Raw genomic sequence first — 19930 nt, forward strand, 5'->3', positions numbered from 1 at the left:
CTAATGCACCTTGGCGACAACATCCGAATTTAGCTTGGGCACCCCCTGTCCAATAACAAGCTCCTCCAGGTGTCAACAACGTTCCTGTACGACCACCCACGAACTACAATTCCTATCGTCAAGGAAATCCTCCGCAATTCCAGCAAGGGCAAAGTAATTTTCCCAACAACGCAAATATAGGGTACCAAAACAACCGCAACCTTGTTCCCGCTAATCAAGGATATGGCTACCAAAATCAAACCGTGAATAATAACCGTGAATTAGTTCCTGCTGCTCCTCTGGTACAATCCGCAGCCGATAAAATGGCTGAAACTTTCCTGACATACATGAATAAACAGAATCAAATCCTAGCCTCTATCCAACAGTCTCTTCAGCTGTTAGCTCAAGATAAAAGTCAAAAGGGCGTGTTCCCTGGGCAAGCAGTTCCAAACCCTAAGCCTACAAACACTGCCTTTGAACTCAACAATGCACCAAGATCTAGTAATCTAAGCCAGGGTGAGGTAAATTCCATTACCACTCTTCGTTCTGGCCGAATCATCGACAATAATATACGTATGCCAGACGAGGAATCGACGGAAGCCACAACTGAAGTCCTTCCAACTCCTACCTCGCAACCTATAACGGACGAAGTTGTATCTTCCAAATCTACACCCACGTCCCTAGGAAAAGATACCATCGATCCTTATATCGCGATTCGCCAAAAGCTCCGTTCCCCGCCGGTTTGGTAAAGAACAAACATGACGAACATTTTGATGAGATCCGTGAAACCTTCAAAAATTTGACCATAAACTTACCTTTCCTAGATGCGCTAAAGCATTTGCCCAAGCATGCCAAGTTTTTGAAGGACATGTGCACCACCAAATGACGTACGAATGTACCTCAACAAGCGTTCCTCACTGAGCAGTTTCCCTCGATTACCACTACCAATGGTGTGGTAAAGTACAAGGACCCAGGTTGACCAACTGTACCATGCACGTTGGGCGACAAGTATACCGCTACTGCACTTTTAGACCTAGGTGCTAGTGTTAACCTACTTCCCTACTACTTATTTAAGCAGTTAGGTCTTCATGAATTAAAACCTACCAATATGACTCTGCAACTCGTGGATCGCTCCATCAAGTACCCAAAGGGCATAGTTGAGAACGTCATAGTCAAGGTCCAAGATTTTTACTACCCAGTTGATTTTGTCATTTTAGATACTGAAGTGGCCTGTGACTCCATTCCTATCATCTTGGGACGTCCTTTTCTTGCAACTGCTAACGCTCTCATAAATTATTGTCGGGACGGTTCAATGACATTGTCTTTCGGGAACCTTTCTGTCGAACTCAACGTGTTCAAATTAATGAAACAGTTTCCCGATCCTATAATGGAGGGCGAGATTAGCTTGGTTGATAGTCTAGAACATGATTACTTCACAAACTCTTTTCCCCCAGACGAGATACACCAATTTCTTTCTTTTGATAATTTGGAGTTTGACGATGACTCGTACATAAAGGATGTCCATGCATTATTAGAGTCAGTACCACTATTTGACCCTAATGCTGTGATGCAAACTGATTCAGAAGAACCGGATTCGCTCTTTTCCATTGAAGAGATGATCCCTCATGAATCCTTGATCCCCAATCCTCCAACTCCGGATTTAAAACCTCTACCCTCTGATTTGAAGTACGTGCATCTCGATCTTGATGGTAGTCACCCTATAATAATTTTTGCTCACTTGACTACCGACGAAGAGGAACATTTGATTCATGTCATTCGTAAACACCACTCCGCTATCGGATGGTCCTTAGATGATATCAAGGGAATAGACCCTAGCATATGCACGCATCGCATACATCTTGATGACGGCACAAAGACATCGCGAGAACCACAACGCCGCCTTAATCCCGCCATGAAGGAAGTAGTGAGAGAGGAAGTTTTATGTTTACTTGATGCGGGTATCATATACCCTATCTCTGATAGTGACTGGGTTAGTCCTGTCCACGTTGTTCCCAAAAAGTCCGGCATTCAAGTTGTACAAAATGAAAATGGTGAGTGCATCTCCACTCGCATTCCTTTGAAATGGAGAATTTGCATTGACTATCGCAAACTTAATGCCAGAACCCGTAAAGATCACTTCCCTCTCCCATTCATTGACCAGATGCTAGAACGTTTAGCCGGTCATGCTTACTACTGTTTTCTTGATGGCTATTCCGGATACTTCCAAATTGTCATCGATCCGGCCGATCAGAAAAAGACAACTTTCACATGTCCCTTTGGAACCTTTGCATACAAGCGAATGCCTTTTTTGGTGCGTGTAATGCCCGGGGCACTTTCCAACGCGATGCATGCTTCATTTTTTAGTGATATGGTGGAACGTTATATGGAAGTCCTCATGGATGACTTTTCCATTTACGGAAATTCCTTTGACGACTGCTTATCCAACCTTTCTAAAGTATTAACGCGTTGCGAAGAGAAAAATCTAGTACTCAATTGGGAGAAGTGTCATTTCATGGTTACCAAGGGACTTGTTCTAGGTCATATTGTTTCGAAAGACGGGATAGAAGTCGATAAAGCTAAAATTGTTAAAACTGCTTCGCTACCTTTCCCACGTACAGTTTGTGATATCCGAGCCTTTTTAGGCCACGCTGGGTTTTACAGGAGATTCATTCAGGATTTTTCTAAAGTTGCTCGACCTTTAACTAATCTCCTGCTTAAGGATGCAGTATTCGACTTCAATTTCAATTGCAAACAAGCTTTTGATACTCTAAAAACAGCTCTGACTACCGCTCTTATCATTCAACCCCCTGATTGGTCTCAACCATTCGAACTGATGTGTGACGCTAGCGACTTTGCTATTGGCGCCGTACTAGGCCAACGACGTGACGACAAACCCATTGTCATTTACTACGCTAGTAAAACTCTTAACGACGCTCAACGTAATTATACCACAACTGAGAAAGAGTTCCTAGCTGTTGTCTATGCTTTGGATAAGTTTCGCCCCTACCTAGTTGGAACATCGACCATCGTATATACTGATCATGCCGCAATTCGGTACCTACTCGCGAAAAAGGACACAAAACAATGATTGTTCTGTTGGATCCTTCTCTTACAAGAATTCACCCTGAAAATCAAAGACAAGAAAGGAACCGAAAATGTCGTAGCCGACCATTTATCAAGGCTGGTTGGTGACATCGATAGTGATTCTGAAGCTATCGGTGATTCCTTCCCAGACGAATACTTGTACTATATTTTCTCATCTCCATGGTACGCGGATATCGTTAACTACCTAGTTACTGACGAAGTCCCCTCCTTTTGGTCACGTCCTGATCATAAAAATTTCTTATCCACCGCGGAAATATTATTTCGGGATGAACCCTACCTCTTTAAGTATTGTTCGACCAACTCATTCGTAATTTGCATTCCCGGTGGGAACATACCGACGTATTATCCTTTTACCATGAACAATCTTGCGAGAGGTCATTTGATGGAAAAAACTGCTGCGGCCAAGGTGTTACAATGTGGTTTTCTTGGCCTACCCTTTTTCGCGATGCACGCGAATATTGCATAGCTTGCATTCGTTGTCACACACCTAGGTCGAATACTAAAGCGAAATATGATGCCCCTAAATCCTATCTTGATTGTGGAAATTTTTGATGTTTGGGGCATTGATTTTATGGGACCCTTCCCTATTTCTCAAGGTTTTTATACATTTTAGTCATTTGTAGACTATGTGTCCAAATGGATCGAGGCACTCGTGATGTCGCCTCAAATGACCATAAGATGTCGTGAGATTTGTAAAAGAAAATATTTTCTCTCGTTTTGGTGTTCCCAAAGCTATCATCAGTGATGGGGGTACACATTTTTGTAACAAAATTTTTGGGTTCTTAATGAAGAAATATGGAGTTACTCACAAGGTTGCTACTCCATACCACCCACAAACAGTGGCCAAGTGGAAGTCTCCAAATGAGAGAGATAAAGTCTATTTCGAGAAAACTGTCAACCCATCAAGAAAGGACTGGTCTCTCTAAAACATCGGATGCCTTGTGGGCATACCGAAGCAAACATTTAAGACACCTATAGGGATGTCTCCTTACCGCATTTTTTGGAAAACCTTGTCATTTGCCGGTTGAACTTGAGCATCGTGCCCTTTGGGCCATCAAAAGCCTAAATTACAATATCATCAAGGCAGGCGAGAAGCGAAAACTGCAACTAAATGAGCTTGAGGAGATTCGGAGTGATGCTTATGATCTCTCGAAATCCTACAAAGCTAATATGAAAAAAGTGCACGACAAGCACATTTTGCGTAAGGATTTCAAAATTGGCCAAAAAGTTTTACTGTATAACTCCAGATTACACATCTTTCCTGGTAAATTGAAAACACGATGGTCTGGTCCTTTCATTGTGTCAGCTGTGAAACATTATGGGGCAATCTCTTTGCTTATAATCCAAAAGATAACAGTGAATTTCAAGTCAATGGACAACGCCTAAAACATTACCACCAATTATGCTCACCAGAAGTTGAACAGACTCTTCTTCAGAATCTAGTATACACAGACTAGATGTTTCGTTTGGCGTACTCAATCTTGTTTCTGAGAGGGTACGCCATTTTGGTAGCCGGGCCATCTTCTATCTTATGATCTCCAAAGTTCTTTGAAGTGTGTGGTTGCAAGCGTCGAAACCTTAGTCCACGAAAACTTTTTTTCAGAACTGAGTATAAATGTCTTCTGCAACACGAGCAAACGTGCTTTTCGGTAAACGATGGGTACCTAAAATTTCACCTCCTTCCTTCTCTTTCCTTTTCTACTCTCTGCCTCGCGAACTTCAGCTAATCATTTGGTGTAAGTCTAACTCATCACGAATAGGGAATGGTCGTAGTTCTTTTGCTCGTAAACGACGTGCGTGAAGGATGGGCTGGTGTATGCATTGCCAAACACCCTTCTGTCTAGGCCCTGACTTCCTATCCGATACTAACCAGTTTAAGGTATACTTTTGTCTGACACCAGCTGCGCAGGATAATCTTCGTCGCCGCGCCGTTTCTCCCACAGGTTGGGATTCGTCTTGAGAATCTGACGTTAACAGACTCGATTCGTCTTGAGGATCTAACGTTAAAAGACTCGTTTCGTCTTGAGGATCTGATGTTAAAAGACTCATCTTGTAGATATGTTTATATTGTTGCCTTTTCCCTTTGCATTAAGTTTTGCACATGAGATTCGTGTCCAACCTCGGATGTCGCATACTTGGAACATAAACGGGCAATGGATTCCACTAGACCAACCCTAGAATTGGTTACTTTGAGTTCCCTTGGGGCGGTTTGAGGATAGCCGTATGTAATAAGGGAAATTTTATTAGACCGTAGCGCGCACGGTCCAGGATGGTACCGTCCTGCTCCTAACCCCATAATACATAGAGGTGAAGCCATAGTCTGGCTGGATTGGGTTCGCTCCAGAGCCAACATGACAGTTGTCTATGATTATAGATGGTGACTCTTTTGGACATCCAGTGTTCTTCACGTTTATCTCCTTCGTATATAAATAAAATCTTGGTTTATAAATAAAACACCCTCCTTCTTTTCAAAAACTCTTGTGAACTTTGAGGATGACTCATACAATTGGATATCATTTTTTGTGCCGATCATTTCAATATCTCATTCGTCCAATTCGGAGTCCAAACGAGTCATGGGTAAGCATTTAGATTTTTTTAGGCTTAAATCGGGCTTTAGGCTTGATTTGGGCTTGGGAAAAATTTTGGCCCAACCAAAATATCGAATTCTCGGTCCATTTAAACACAAAAAACCGGAACACACGCGTCACATTTACATCATTCTTCTCCCTAAAAAACCGGATTTTGCCCCCTCTCGATTTAGTCTCGCACGAGACAGGCCCACATTAAAACCAGGTCTCACGCGAGACCATCACATCTTCGACCAAGATTTCCTTCCGTCAGAACATCCCATTTCTCCCCCTCATTAGTAATCAATAGCCATCCTCTCCCTAAGACCAGCAATGGCCGAAAACAGGCGGATTTGTGCGGAAATTTTTTTTGGAAATTTGTTTGAAAACGGGATGTTTGCTCCATTCTTTGATCATGAAATTCACTCTAGAGGATGGGAGAGTTTGTTATATGCCAATGGAGGGCTTTATTCCAAGGATTTGGTGATGAAATTCTACGACAATGGGAGCTTTAATGGCGACCATTTTGGGGTCACCGTCGAGAGTGTGCACCACGAAGTCACACCTGTGTTGCTCTCCGGGATCACGGGCATTCCTCTGGTTGACCCGCGTCTCGACTCGGCAGCGATCCGTGTACCCACGACTTACGACCTAATGCTCAACACGCTTAATCGTCGAGGAGAGTACAACATCGACGGAAATGCGCCAGATATCGGCACTTTCGGTGTGACGGAACCAGCTGGATGTGACTCAATGGCTGGGACAGAACGTCATTGGCACCTCGAAGCCTTCGGACATCAACAAGACCTTCCTCCACCTTCTATGGATCCTCCAGGAGTGAAAGGGTAACTTCTGCATCGTTACCTTTCTTTTTGATATTATCACACATGCCACTCTTAGGTTAGCCCCTCTTGCCATTCTAGTAACACAAGTTATGATTAATCTGGGTTTTCTGTCCGCCACCCCACTACTCCCCATACCACAATATGAGAATATGCTTGTCTTCAAGAAATGCATACAGGACCCTTGGGAACCCACAGCTCCTAAGGCTGCCGAGCACGCTAGCGTAGGAACCTCTCAGCCACCCTACTTTGATGAGACTGCCATGAGTAAGATCACCCACCCCATAGAGGCCTTTACGTCTTTGAGCGGGAATGGTCTGAGAGACATGTACACTCGCCCGGTATCGATGAGGACGTACCTTGGGCGAAGTTAAGGACATATATGACCACTTGCCATGAGTCGATGATGATAAAGATGGGCTTAATTCCAGCAGGAAATGAGAGCTTCCATGACCTGCATTTCGGGACAATATGCTTACTCGCCGTAACCGGTTCAGCGAATGTTCATGGCGAGCGAAATCGATTCGAGCTCGGTGATGGATACTCACGGGTGATATCTAGGAGCAGTTAGCCTCCACGGGGAGCTCGATCTTGCTCGACGGCGTCAGAGGACTCCCGGTTCTTCTTCTCTGCGACCCGAGGATTACGCTACAAAGACCGAGGATCATCAGTAGCTAGATTTATTTTTTCCGGTCTTGTATAATATTTATATCAGATATTTTATTTACGTGTTTGCATTTTCTAGCTTAATAGTAGATTCTTTCCTAAAAATTTCTATCTTGATATATTAGCTATATCTAATATTATAGTATATAGGTAGGAACATATATTGGTAATAATAAATTATATACATATATATAAATATATATTTTAAATGTCATACTTAAACAACAAATTTTAACGTAAACTAACGTTTTATAAAACGTTCAGAAACCGATAATGAAAACGCATAAAAAACGGTCAGAAAACAGTCATGAACCACATCTAAAAAACGGTCAGAAAACGGCAACTTTCTTTCTATAAATAAGTTCAACTCTTCCTCCATATTCACTCATTTCATATTCTTCCCTCTACACTTCTTATTCTAAAAAACGTTTTTAGATCACTCCAAGTTTCAAGATTCATGGATGCACTAGAAAAGTTTGAGCAGCAGCAGATTGAATATGCTACTCAAGTCTTCATGCTCGGTTGTTTTATTATAGTCATGTTGTTAATGTGGCATATAGTTCTATCTAATATTTAGGTTTGTATTTAATTCCTAATATCATTATGTTATATTTCCATACCGTTGTACGTTCTTACATCTTATTGTGATAGTATATCTACATTTTCCTTGTCCTTCTACTTACGCTAGTCAAAAAAAAAAAAAAAAAAAAAAAAAACAAACAAACAAACAAACAAACAAAGGGGGCACTCCTTGTCACATGCCCCATTCTTCTTATCCACACTACATCCACTTTTGCGCATATCTTAGAAGATACACGTGATCTAACTACCCTGTGACACCTCGAAACGTATCTTTTACATTTTTGGATGGGTGCCTATTTATAACAAGGATAGACACCTCAAAAATCTAACTTCCCTTTTTCAAAATAATCTTTTTCTTCACCACTCCATCTTTAATGGCCCTCACTCGAAGTTTCGTGCCCGAGCAAAATTTTATGAAAAATTTCCAAAATGGTATTTTTCATCCTTTTTTTGACACTGAAAGATTACGTCGAGGATGGTACCCTCTTTTACACCATAAGCAAGCATTTTATTCCAAAGAATTGGTCTTGTTATTTTATAAAAGCGGTTATTTCCAAAACGGACAATTCTTTGTCCGTGCTAACGGATGCGAGCATGAATTGACTATGGAAATCATCTCTGAGGTACTTCAATTTCCTATTACAAACCAAGGAGTACACCTTCAGGATTCACCTTTCGATAATATCCGGCATCTGATGTTTGCAACTATCCTTCACGGCGAATACAACTGGAAAAACCGTATTGTTTATCAGCGATCTTTGCAAAAGAACCAATTATCTGTGATCCAATGGGTAGCTCATAATGTCCTCGGCACGCCTAAGACTTCGAAATAACCAAACCCTCCTCCATTTACTCGGGTCTTGCAGAGTAACCGCAATGATTTTTGCATTATTAAATTTCTCTGGAATGCGATCGCACGTGCCAGGAAAAAGGCAGCTCCTTTACCAACCATTATGACACTTATCATGATATATTGGGGTTTTTCTAGTACTTCTCCTCATACACCTCTTCGAACAGCTAACATTCTTACCATTCACTCAGTATGTAGGAACGGATTCTGGAACCCCGACGTTGCAAAGAACCATGTCGGTGCAGAAACCGACGAAGATTGTTCCACCGACAACATCTTCATGAAAATGCATTATGCAACGTATTTAATCCCATGGAAGGGCTTCGCTTAATTCAACAAGGACTGATGACATTATTCAAACGTCAGAACATTATCATCACCAGCCTTCTTGAATTTCAGGACCTGTGGACAATAAACGAAGAGGAACAAGCACAATTCTTGCACAGCCACAACCAATTCTTGGCAAATCACACTCTCATAATGGAGAACCACGCCGAGATTTTCCAGGCAGAAAGCAAAATGTTGCAACAGGCTATTGCACGGATTGACGGCATAGAAAATCTTATAAACGGATCCCTCCCACAAAAGGATCCTCGCCGTTACTTGGGCCAATGAAACCATTTCACTACACCAGAATTTTAGAAATAGGACACACTCTTAGGACTATATACCCCGTCTCCAATTAGGAATGAGAAATATCGTCGTAAGTCCTTTGAACACCGTCGTACTTGTTTTTTAGGTTGACTAAGGTTGACTGAAGGACATTAGTTATCGTCCCAAAATAGAGACGAGATTTATTGTCTTTCCCGGCTTCGGTGACCGTCGTAGATGAATTTTCTGAGAAGGCGATTGCCCACGCGCCCAATATTTCACTATCCCGCCCAATAATTCTTTCTTTCACTAACCCTAACCCTAGTGTAAAAGGAAAATGAGGGGTTGGTGGGAGGGCTCTGAAGTAAAGCTTTGTTGGGTGTCACTTAATAGTGAGAGCTTCAAATCTTTCTCAAATCGGCAAGAGCTACATATCTCTCTCTCTCAAGTTTGGTAACCCCCTCATCTATCTCTCTCTATCATCAATTTTCGTTTTTGTTCAATACCTCAATTTCTAAACCCCAATTTCCATTCTAGGGTTTCTTATATATATATATTATAATGTTTACTTTTATTTTCAGCTTGCAATTCTCGAGGGTCTACTCTACATGTTCACTTCAAGGTAACTTTCTTTCTTCTTCTTTCCTGATTTTAGATTTGTTATTATTCATTTGTATACAGATTAATGAGGATTAGCTTAAAACTAGTATATGTTGTACATGAAATGAAAACTTGGAAAGATGAGTTTTTTTTTATAAACTTCATTGCTGACGTTATGGACTGAGGGAGCTCTCTATTGTTGAAAGAGTGAACAAACCCCTTCACTAATTTGTCGACACAGTTTTAGGTGCGCACTCTACTGCCTTGAGATATATGATTTGCTTCTCAATATAGTATTGTTGTATCCCTGGGCTGCGTAGATATGGGTTGGGTCAGTGGGCTTAATCATTCTTTTGTTGTTGAGGGTGGGTTATTCAAATTGTTTTTTTGTTGTGAAGATTGCAGCTTTGTCAATGTATACCTAAAAAATGGCCTGGTCAGATTAGCTGTACTGGTTTTTAATTTGGTATTAAGGTGTTGTGAAATATGAACTTGGAAAGGAAGTTTTGGTTATCTTGATTTTAAGCTACTAAAAATTAAAGATATAGTTGTTCGTGTATGCCTATAACAAAGATAATGTGGAGATAATATGTGAAAATAACATGTTTATACTAGATATTTCTAGATATAAAAAAATTGAATATTTTTCAATTTTATTTATAGTCGAGTGTTTGAATTGTTTGACTTTACCTTATATATAGTCAAGTGTTTGAAGGTTGTCTGTTTAAGTTGTCTCGTTACTTTTGAGTGTACTTTTTCGTGACTACATACTGATCCACATACTAAAGCACATCTTTTTCATATAAAAAAGATATATTAGCTCAGCGCTCTTAGCATATATATACTTTTATTATACAGAAGAATTGGAGAATGTTCAAGCATCTTGAGACCCCCCACCCCCGGTAAAATAAACTCTCTAGTAACTGTTGAGTCTTTTTGCAGGAATGTGTAATGCAGTTTTTGGCGCAAAAGACCGTCATATATGTCACTCATCAATTGGAGTTCTTGGATGCTTCAGACCTTGTTCTGGTATGTCATTAGCATTAATTTGATACCATATATTTCAATAACTCGCCTCAATTTTGAATGGCGCCAATACTAACAATATGTAATAGATGTTGTCGTACCAGCATGACTTTAAGAGAAATTGCAGCACCCTTTACACCGACATCACAATCTTTTTTGCCTATCCCCGATCCGAGGTAATAAAAGATGGGAGCATTGTTCATCCAGAATTTATGAAAATCTGATTGCGACCCTATGGTGAACTGGTCAGACAAAGGGCTGCCAACAGACAATCCCTATGCCAAGTTACTCCACATGAAGATAACATATTGTTTACGTGTGGAACCAATCCGATCAATCAAACTGATCACATAGAAGACAAATGGGCAAATCTGATATTAAATAACAATAAAGAGGAAGTAACATAAACCGGCAGACTGGCAGAGTGTAGTGGCAAGTTTATTCAACCTTTGTGTCTTCAGCATATAAAGGATCTCTTATACCTTTTATTCTTCTCTGTCAAGTACTTTTCCAATTGCTACAGATATGAAGCAATTATTGGATTGCTTTGGCGATCAAGGAGGAAAGTGTATTAAGCAGAAAAAAGCTCATAGAAGTGTTTGTCCTGTTGTCTAGCGGGAGCTCTATATTTTTCTTGGGAAGGGATGTTTTTCTTGCAACCATTGCCATTGAGACTGCTCAGAGGCTCTTCCTTGGCATGATCAACTCTGTTTTCCGAGCACCTGTTTTATTTTTCTATTCCACACCCTCGAGTCAAGTACGTAACAGGGTAAGTCAACCTTGAACACATGAAATGCTAGTTACATTTCATTGCTTGCACTCTATTTGATTTTTTTGATTGGGATTATATGGGTTAAGAGTTAAGCTGATTACGAATGTCACATGAGTTCTCCCACCCATCGGTCTCTAGTCCATCCCTCGTTCTCCGTCCAGTTCCTTTCCGGTTTGTCTCTCTCGCTAGCAGCAAAAATAAAGGTAATATTTTTTTTCGTTTTTATTTAAGAATGAACTGGTATATTCTTAAAGTTATATAATAATTTTATTTTACTAAATATTGTGCAAATATGTCAATTGGGAGTAACCCATCATATCACTTGAAACTTGAATTTGAAAGGAGTTATTTGTGTGTATGTGACTAGAGATTGAGTTGTTTAGTTTATCAGCTGATAAACAAGTTCTTTTATAAGCACCTAGCTGTTTGGACACATGTCTAATAGGGTACAAAACTAACCCCACAACTAAATCAATGCCATAGGTTCCTGAGACAAAGTAACAGTTGTGGAAAAAAGTACCTCTGTTAAAGTTCCATGCAAGAATTGGTGTGAAATCTTTCCTTTTGAAGTTTTAGGCCCCACTTTGGACTGGTTTTGGTAATCTTGCGGAAGATAAAAAGGAGTTAAGCCGTGTAAGGGGGAATCCTTAAGTTTGGTTATGTTGCATTGTAGTTACTTACTATATCTCTTGAGGTTATTTTCGACTTAGATACGCATAAGTTTAAGTTACCTTCTTGTTCTTATATGTCTTATTTAGTTCGAACTCATGAACTTACTCCATCTTGTTCCTTGAAAGGTTTTTATGAGTATTGATGCATACTATATTTCTCATATATTGACTGGATTGCAACCACAAACCCTATGAATGAAAAAGACTCTTTTTCTTAAGCTATTAGAACTATATGTATTCGGCTCTTTTCAATTGCATATAGACCCAACGTTGAAGGCTGTTCAGTTGGTTACAAAACCAATTTTAGCTGACTATTTGCATACACTGAGTTCTGTTTTCTAGGTGATCGCCTTGAGTTTAATTTGTTAAATAACCTAAATCATCTCCTAATTTGAATGTATATCTTTGTAATTTGGCAAGTTGTTCAGCAAGCATTACATGTTTTAACAAATATTCTTTCTCCTAAAATGGAAAATGACTATGGGCATATACTAGAAGTGTTTCTGGAAAACCGTGGTATCTTGGTTCTATTTGAAATCCTTTGCTTTGACTTTGTTGGGGATCTGGATGTCATTGATTCTTGCCCCACTGTTGTGTGTCGAATACTTATTGGCTTGTCAGGTGACAAGAGAATTGCTGATTCATTGAATAGTCTGGAGGTAAAAATTTCTTACTCTGGCATTCACTCTTACTTTTAAGTGCTAATTCCAGCAGATTATGTAATGCAAAAATTAGTGAAATCAGTCTTATATTTCAATATAGCAATGTTATCGTCCTTTGTAAAAAAATCTTGAAATAGATTTTAGAGAACCATTTCCTTTCTTTCTATGGATATAGGTAGTAAAATATTTATGTAGATAGTGTGGTGTAGGTTAGTTTTAGATGAAGTTTGATAGCAGATAACCAAATCCGGCTATCTTGGAGAAACGATTTAAAAGGAAGCCAATTACTTAACATCCAAGAACAACAACTCGATCCCATCTAGCTATGAAATGTTGAGGGGAAATCTCTGAATACTTTGGCTAATATAATTTTTCCTAACGTTGTTATGATAGTTAAGCTGTTCATAAACAATGAATATAAATAGAACTTGTCAACAATCGAAGCATTTTACTATATATGTTCCAACCCGATCCTCGTTTTAGATTGTGGAGAAGCTATCACGACTTATTATAGATTCTTTGTGACACACCGGTGGTGGCGGGGAAGCACCGGTTTGAACTTCATAGCAAGCGCCAGATGTTTTGATTGCGGTAATTGTCAAAATTCTGTCGTCATATTCAAATATGTATCTTATTTTGTTCCAATAAAAGCAGACCAGAAACATCTCCACGGACTCAGATACCATTTTTTTTTTCATTGTTGTAGACCATAACAACTTCAGGCCGTGCAAATACCTCAGATACAATTGATGCTTCTGGCTGAGTGGCTTTCTTTTCCTCTGAAAATGCAGCAGGGACAAATTGGAAAGACATCTTGCAGATGCATAGATGTTTGACATGGCATGGATGGTTACACACAATGGCCGCCATAAAATATGATACTAAATTTGTATGTAGAGGTATGTTAGCATGAATTCCTAAAAAATTGTGATCTATTTTTTTTTTTGACTTCGGATCCCTTTTTGTCATGTTGATTTGTTTGTTTTCCTTGCATGAAATACCCTATCTTCATGAGTCACCATTTTGTGTGCCTATGTTGATTAATTCCTAGTTTTTGTATATTCCTCATGGGAAATGATATGTATCCTTATTAGGGAAATCCTCCTCGGAAAATATATAGATTCATTACACATTTGTAGTTTTATATACTTTTCAGTAATCTAGGAAATGAGCTATCAATGGTATTGTTGAGATGGTATTGTTGTCACTACTCGTTATTATGCTATCAATGTAACTCTAATTTGCAGTGATAGAAGTTTCGGTATTCTCCTACATTCGTTATGTTTGTGTAAATGAGCTGATCAATTCCTTGATTGTTTTGTTTCTTGAATGTTTGTTTGATGATTGCAAGGTTCACAAAATTGAAACTTTATTGTTGTTATCACTACTCGTTTAAACGGGTAAGTTTCTACGAACATGAGAATTATATCATCTTGAATATGTACATTTTTTTTTCTCGAGTCCTTCATATGATAGTGTTAAACTCGCTTTCACGGCAACTCTTACATGATAGTTTCAATGATAAATAGCCTACTAGATACTTAAACCTTGATGTTTTTAGTAGTGCCCTTTGTGCTAATTATTTGATTTTAGTGTTTAATATATGAATGCTATTATTAGGTATATGGCCATAAGTAGTCTTGTACATTAACTTCCGGGTTCATTGGACAAACCCGAAGTCTACACTTCTTTGGAGTGGTCTTTGACCGATAAGGCTCTGCCATGTTATGCGTTTGCTTATGCTTTGGCTAGCTGTTTGTTCCATCTCTAGAAAATAAATTCTCGAGGCTCTTTACCCTCATGAAAGGTTGTGCGACTCAATGAAAGACCAAATTGCGTAAAAGTGTTGAAGATGGGAATTTCGAAGCACAAATTTTTTTTTTTTCCCATTATGTTCTTATTATGCCTTGTGTACTTTAAAAGCTTAGTTATCTATTGGCAATCAACAGCTTGAAAACATTGTAAATTTTGGAAAACCAATGTATAATATATCAAATTTTTAAATGTGTTGTTTTAGTATATTTGTGTAATTGATTTTATGATATAAGAATCATGTAGCGGTGTTGGTGAAAAAATAGGTTATACCAAAAAAATTAATTATTTAAAAAAAAAATACTTTAAACAAATACTTCCCTAAGACAATACACTACGAAAATGTGTGTCCTAAATTTAAGACGAAAATTTACGACGGTTCAGTACGTTCAAGATTTGAAAATAAGTAGTGTTAGGAAAAAGGAAATTTGCGACGGTTTTGAATGTCCTATAATTAACGACGGCGTTAAGTGTCGCATACCCGTCGCATTTCTAATTCATTTTACCACGCATTTTCCCGTCGTTAATATTAACAACAGGGCTATTCGCGACGAACTCTAAGACACCATTTTCCGTCGTAAATCTCGATTTAGGACGGCAATTTCGGTCGTTTTTGGCCTTTTTTGGTGTAATGTTTAAATTTTGTAATTTTATATTATTTATCATTTTCTTTTTAGTTTTTAATTTTCGTATGGTAATTTGTTTTTACTTAATTATTCTCATCATACTCTAATATTTGTTTATCCTTGTCTAAACAGGTCACATTTTTTTTTCACACATCTTCTACAATGGAACCTCCAAAGATGATTCCAGAACAATCTTTCCATTCGTTGCTGAATTCTCCGGCATATGGAACATCTTTTCAGAGACTAAATCACTCAAGTTGGTTGGAACTCTCTTATTCTACACCCGGAACAGACATACTCCCCAGGTTTGGCAACTTATTTTTATGATCACATGGAAGATCTACCAGCTGTCCAGGGTTTCCCTTTGAATGGTTTTACACTACGTATTGGTAACACCCGACACGCTCTTTATGAGCCAACGGTGGCTATGGCTCTAGACCTTCCTCCTCTTGCCCGGATCTCCCCATTCAATACATGATAGAGAATGACTTTAATGACTATTCTAGGGAAGATTTTCTTGCCTGCCGGTATGGCGATGGCCTTGCCACGTCAAAGAACTTGCGAAGGCGGGCCGATGGCGGACTTCACTATTCCACTAGCCCGGTATGACCATAAATGTTGGAACTGCTATGTTATTTTATTCCGAACATCATGGGGATTGACATTTTTCCTTTGCATCAAAATCGGCGTGTAAGACATTCCATGCATTGGCCCAAAGAAGAACATACGCCTTTGACATTCTGAGACCTAGTAATTGAGAATCTTAAGAAGGCTCGGTATTTTCGGCAACACTATATCACCACCCGATTCACGGCATGCGGGATAGTGAGGGCGTACTTCCCTCGGTTCGCGGCCACCTTTCGGAATTTGGGTAAAAGGTCGACTCTATGTGTCCAACAAACAAGATAATTAGTTCTTTGCAATTTCGGACATGGCGGCCTGCAAGGTATCTTAAAAAAGTTCGTTCTTTCCACGATGATGATAAAATGATAGCTCATCTAGGCATTGCAAAGAAGAGGAAGTGGAGTGAAGTCCGGAAAGCTATGATAGATTGGCAGGATGCAAAGGAATGGCATTTCTACAGGGACGAGGCAAGGAGGGACTATCCCCCAATTCAAGGTTGGGGCAATGTGAGTTGATGCATGTACATATTTGTTTTACTTTTTGATGTGAAATAAATAAATAACCTAACAGTGTGTTTCTACTTTTATGATGTATAATATATAGTGTGTTACAATAAATTTCTGTGGAAGATGTCAGCTAGATTTTTGCTCAAAGCCTCTCAGGTATACTCTTTCTTCCTCTTAACACTTTGAGGACACAGTGTCCGACTGTTTGGGGGTGGTGAGAACCTTTTGCAAAAAAATTAGGCATGCATAGTTGTATATAGTTTACTTAATATCTAAATAAACGTATTTAGTGACAAATTCTCGGTTCCCTTTCTATGATGAAAAATATTTAGAAATCTTACCCTAGCATCAGAATTAGGACTTGTTCTTATAAACTTAATTTAATACGTATGCAATAGTTTTTACATCTTTTCATGAGCATTCATGCACTGACTATCATTTAATGTACACAACAGTAAGTTTCTGGGACCCACGGTTAGACAACTTAGTTTCCATATCCTGTAAGAATCTAACTAAAAGCCTCAAAATGTGTGATATATGAGTAATGACACAGAGGAGTAGATTTTCGAATAGAAGTTCACCGTCTACTTACTTGATTACTACCAAAATCCTAGGCAAGAATTTAGGCCTTTTTTGGATCGATATAGCCAAAAATTCACACCTGTAAAAAAAATTTACCGCTAGTCGCCCCACTGAACCTTTTATTAATCCTTTCTACTTCACCAAAAAAAAAAAAAAAAAAAAAATCATTACCCATCTAGTAACCACAAATAAATAAGCCTACCTAGATGATGAGTATGAGAAATAGGATGAAGTGTAGAAAAATGAAGAGAAAAACCTTGTCACAAATCAAAATCAATTACCTATTTCAGAAGAAAAAAAAAAAAAAAAAAAGAAAATAGAAATATGTTTCCAAAAATCAAAAGGAATATCAAGGTTAGAATTCCCCCCAAAAATCAAATCAAAAGGGAATACAAAAGCTTGAAAAATCCAAGTATGGAAACCCATGTTAGAAGCAGGAAAGACAATGAGGATTCTCTAGTATAAATATCTCGAAGACCTTATTCTCTCATACTTATCATTTTTGAATTTTCCATTCTAGTTTCTTTTATACTACCACCTAAGCCCCATAACACCTAATAAAGACCTCTAGCTCAATTAGGAATAGGATAGTATGATAATAAGTAGTAGTTGTGACTTCTCGACCTCGGCTCCTCTGACTGTCATTGAGTATGTGAGGAAACGTGTGCCCACTGCACACTGGAGATAGCAAAACTTGAGTGGAAAAATAAGAGAGAAATTGTGTTTCGACACATACCTGTGAGAACCTACTTAAGGACGCTATCCAAAGGATCCAGAAATGGCCCTGCTCGTACATTTCATTATAAGATCACAGCATGCATGCTCATACGTAGATGTTTTGATTATTGTATGTATATTAACTTGAAATTTGAAAGAATTAAATCCTTGTTTCCCCCGCTAGTGAGATGTCGATACCTGAGATTAATTAAGGAAACAAGCCTTTGTTACTAAGTCGTTGTAGTATAAATAAAGTTTGTGAGTATCTTCTCTAGAAAACTCTCACGAGGCTATAACTCGTCCACTAGAGAATTCCTAGTGGTTCAAGGCCTTGTTGCATAAGGTCAATGCAACCGCACTCTGCGAAATGAGATTTAGCTTAGGATAACACATTTTTGACCACTTATCGTTTTAATGTCTCTTCTTTGCTTGAGGACAAGCAAAGTGCTGTTTGGGGGTGGTGTGATAAGCACCCAAAACTGTAATATTAAACCCTGAGAGACATAGCATTTTGGTTGATTATGTGTTTAATAATCATGTAATAATTATATTTTCGTACTTTTGCAGGTTTCCGCAATTAAAATGAATATAATGATAAAACATGCATCGAGAATGCGGGAATCTTTGGAATATTTGAAGTTTCCCACTCAACCCCGTGAAGCCCAACAAAGCCTGACTAAAGCCGAAGTTTCCAAAAGAACAAAACCAGTGCAGAACGGGTCCACATATAAAGAAGCAGCAAACTTCCGAAGCTCAAATCGGATAAATGTAGATGCCGATGTTGCCTAGTGAAGCTGCCATAGCGACGAACAGCGCAACTCTGCTAAGTCTGAGAAAAGTCGTAAAAACGCGCCAAAATCGGCTACCACTAGACACACTAAGTGGACCCACTCTGCGGGCCCAAAGGCATGACGAGTCAGCATAGGCAGGTGGCAAGTGATGGGTTCAATTTGGTGCCACCTTGCAAGAGGAAAGACATGTACCAATTCAATGTTTGAATTGAATTGGACTAAAAGACGAAAACAAAACATAAAAGGACGAAAACTTAATAAGTAAAAGACAAAAGTTATAACAGACGGAAACTTCTCAAAGTTTTGAACAATTCAATTAGCTAACAAACAAAACTCAATTAAAGGCTTCACAAGACATCCGCCTATATATATGAGGGGGCCCGCCTTCATTATTACCCCTTCAGCATTTTCATGCTTTAGCATCAGCTTAACTTAGTTCGTTTCCTTTCAGGACTTACATTCTGTCATTTTCATTCCAGCAACTTAAATACTGTGAGTTATTTTACCCTTAATAACAGTCATTTCTTTCCTAGTTTAATTCCTGTCTTGCAATTATTTACTTAATGTATAGCAAGTTTTATTATTCCTTCTATGACCATGAGCTAATCCCCCCCCTCAGGGGGAGGGTTATGATGCTCGTGTGAAAATCCGAATTGACTCTTTAATATTCTAGAATCACTACTTAGGATTTAGGCATAGATTAGACATCCGGTCTCAAAATGACTGAGACTGTACCAATTTAGATCGATGATGCTCCGAGCGATCTCGTCTCGCGACTTAAAAAATCTCGCCGCAGCGACTCTGCGGTGTGTCGATGCTCTCTCAATTTGTCCAGCTGATGTGAAATCGAGCCAGGAGCGGAAATAATATACCAGAGATGAGATATTAGTTAAACTCCTTATGCTAGTGCAATGCGACCTAGAGATGTGGGCATGCGCTAGGGATCAATACTCGACGTCGTCTCCGAACACGAGACAAATTAGAGATGTAGTGATGTGATAGTAAACTGTTGAAAAACGATTCTTGCATGAGCATGATTAACTCTCTCCCTGTTTCTCCATCTTTGTTTACCTACATCAAAATCACCGTAGTAATTTACATTAATTGCACTACCGTTAATTTAATTAAATCCAACTAAAAAACCTAAAATCCTACTCACCAAAAGCTGTGATTCCAGTTGTGAACCTTTTCCGAGCCCTAAGGTTTGGACGATCCCTTACTCGACCTATCCTACCAAACCCACGTGAGTAAGGTAACTTGACTAAAACGTACGACTATACGGACGTTGGACTTTGGACTTTGGACTTGGGTCTTTGGACTTTGAACTTTGGACTGTGGACCTCGGACTTAAGAAAATAA

The 19930-nt window shown here is 39.1% G+C and overlaps 1 long non-coding RNA gene across 1 annotated transcript; it reads left to right on the plus strand.

Moving 5' to 3' along the window:
• The first annotated feature begins 9355 nt into the window (after positions 1 to 9355).
• LOC147491572 (uncharacterized) lies at positions 9356 to 11020 on the plus strand. Its single transcript, XR_015198018.1, has 4 exons — positions 9356 to 9635; positions 9764 to 9804; positions 10725 to 10811; positions 10985 to 11020. It is a non-coding gene; the product is annotated as an uncharacterized LOC147491572 (long non-coding RNA).
• Positions 11021 to 19930: the final 8910 nt, after the last annotated feature.

This window comes from Coptis chinensis, chromosome 6 (genome assembly GCF_015680905.1).
Source record: "Coptis chinensis isolate HL-2020 chromosome 6, ASM1568090v1, whole genome shotgun sequence".
Taxonomy (NCBI): Eukaryota; Viridiplantae; Streptophyta; class Magnoliopsida; order Ranunculales; family Ranunculaceae; genus Coptis; species Coptis chinensis.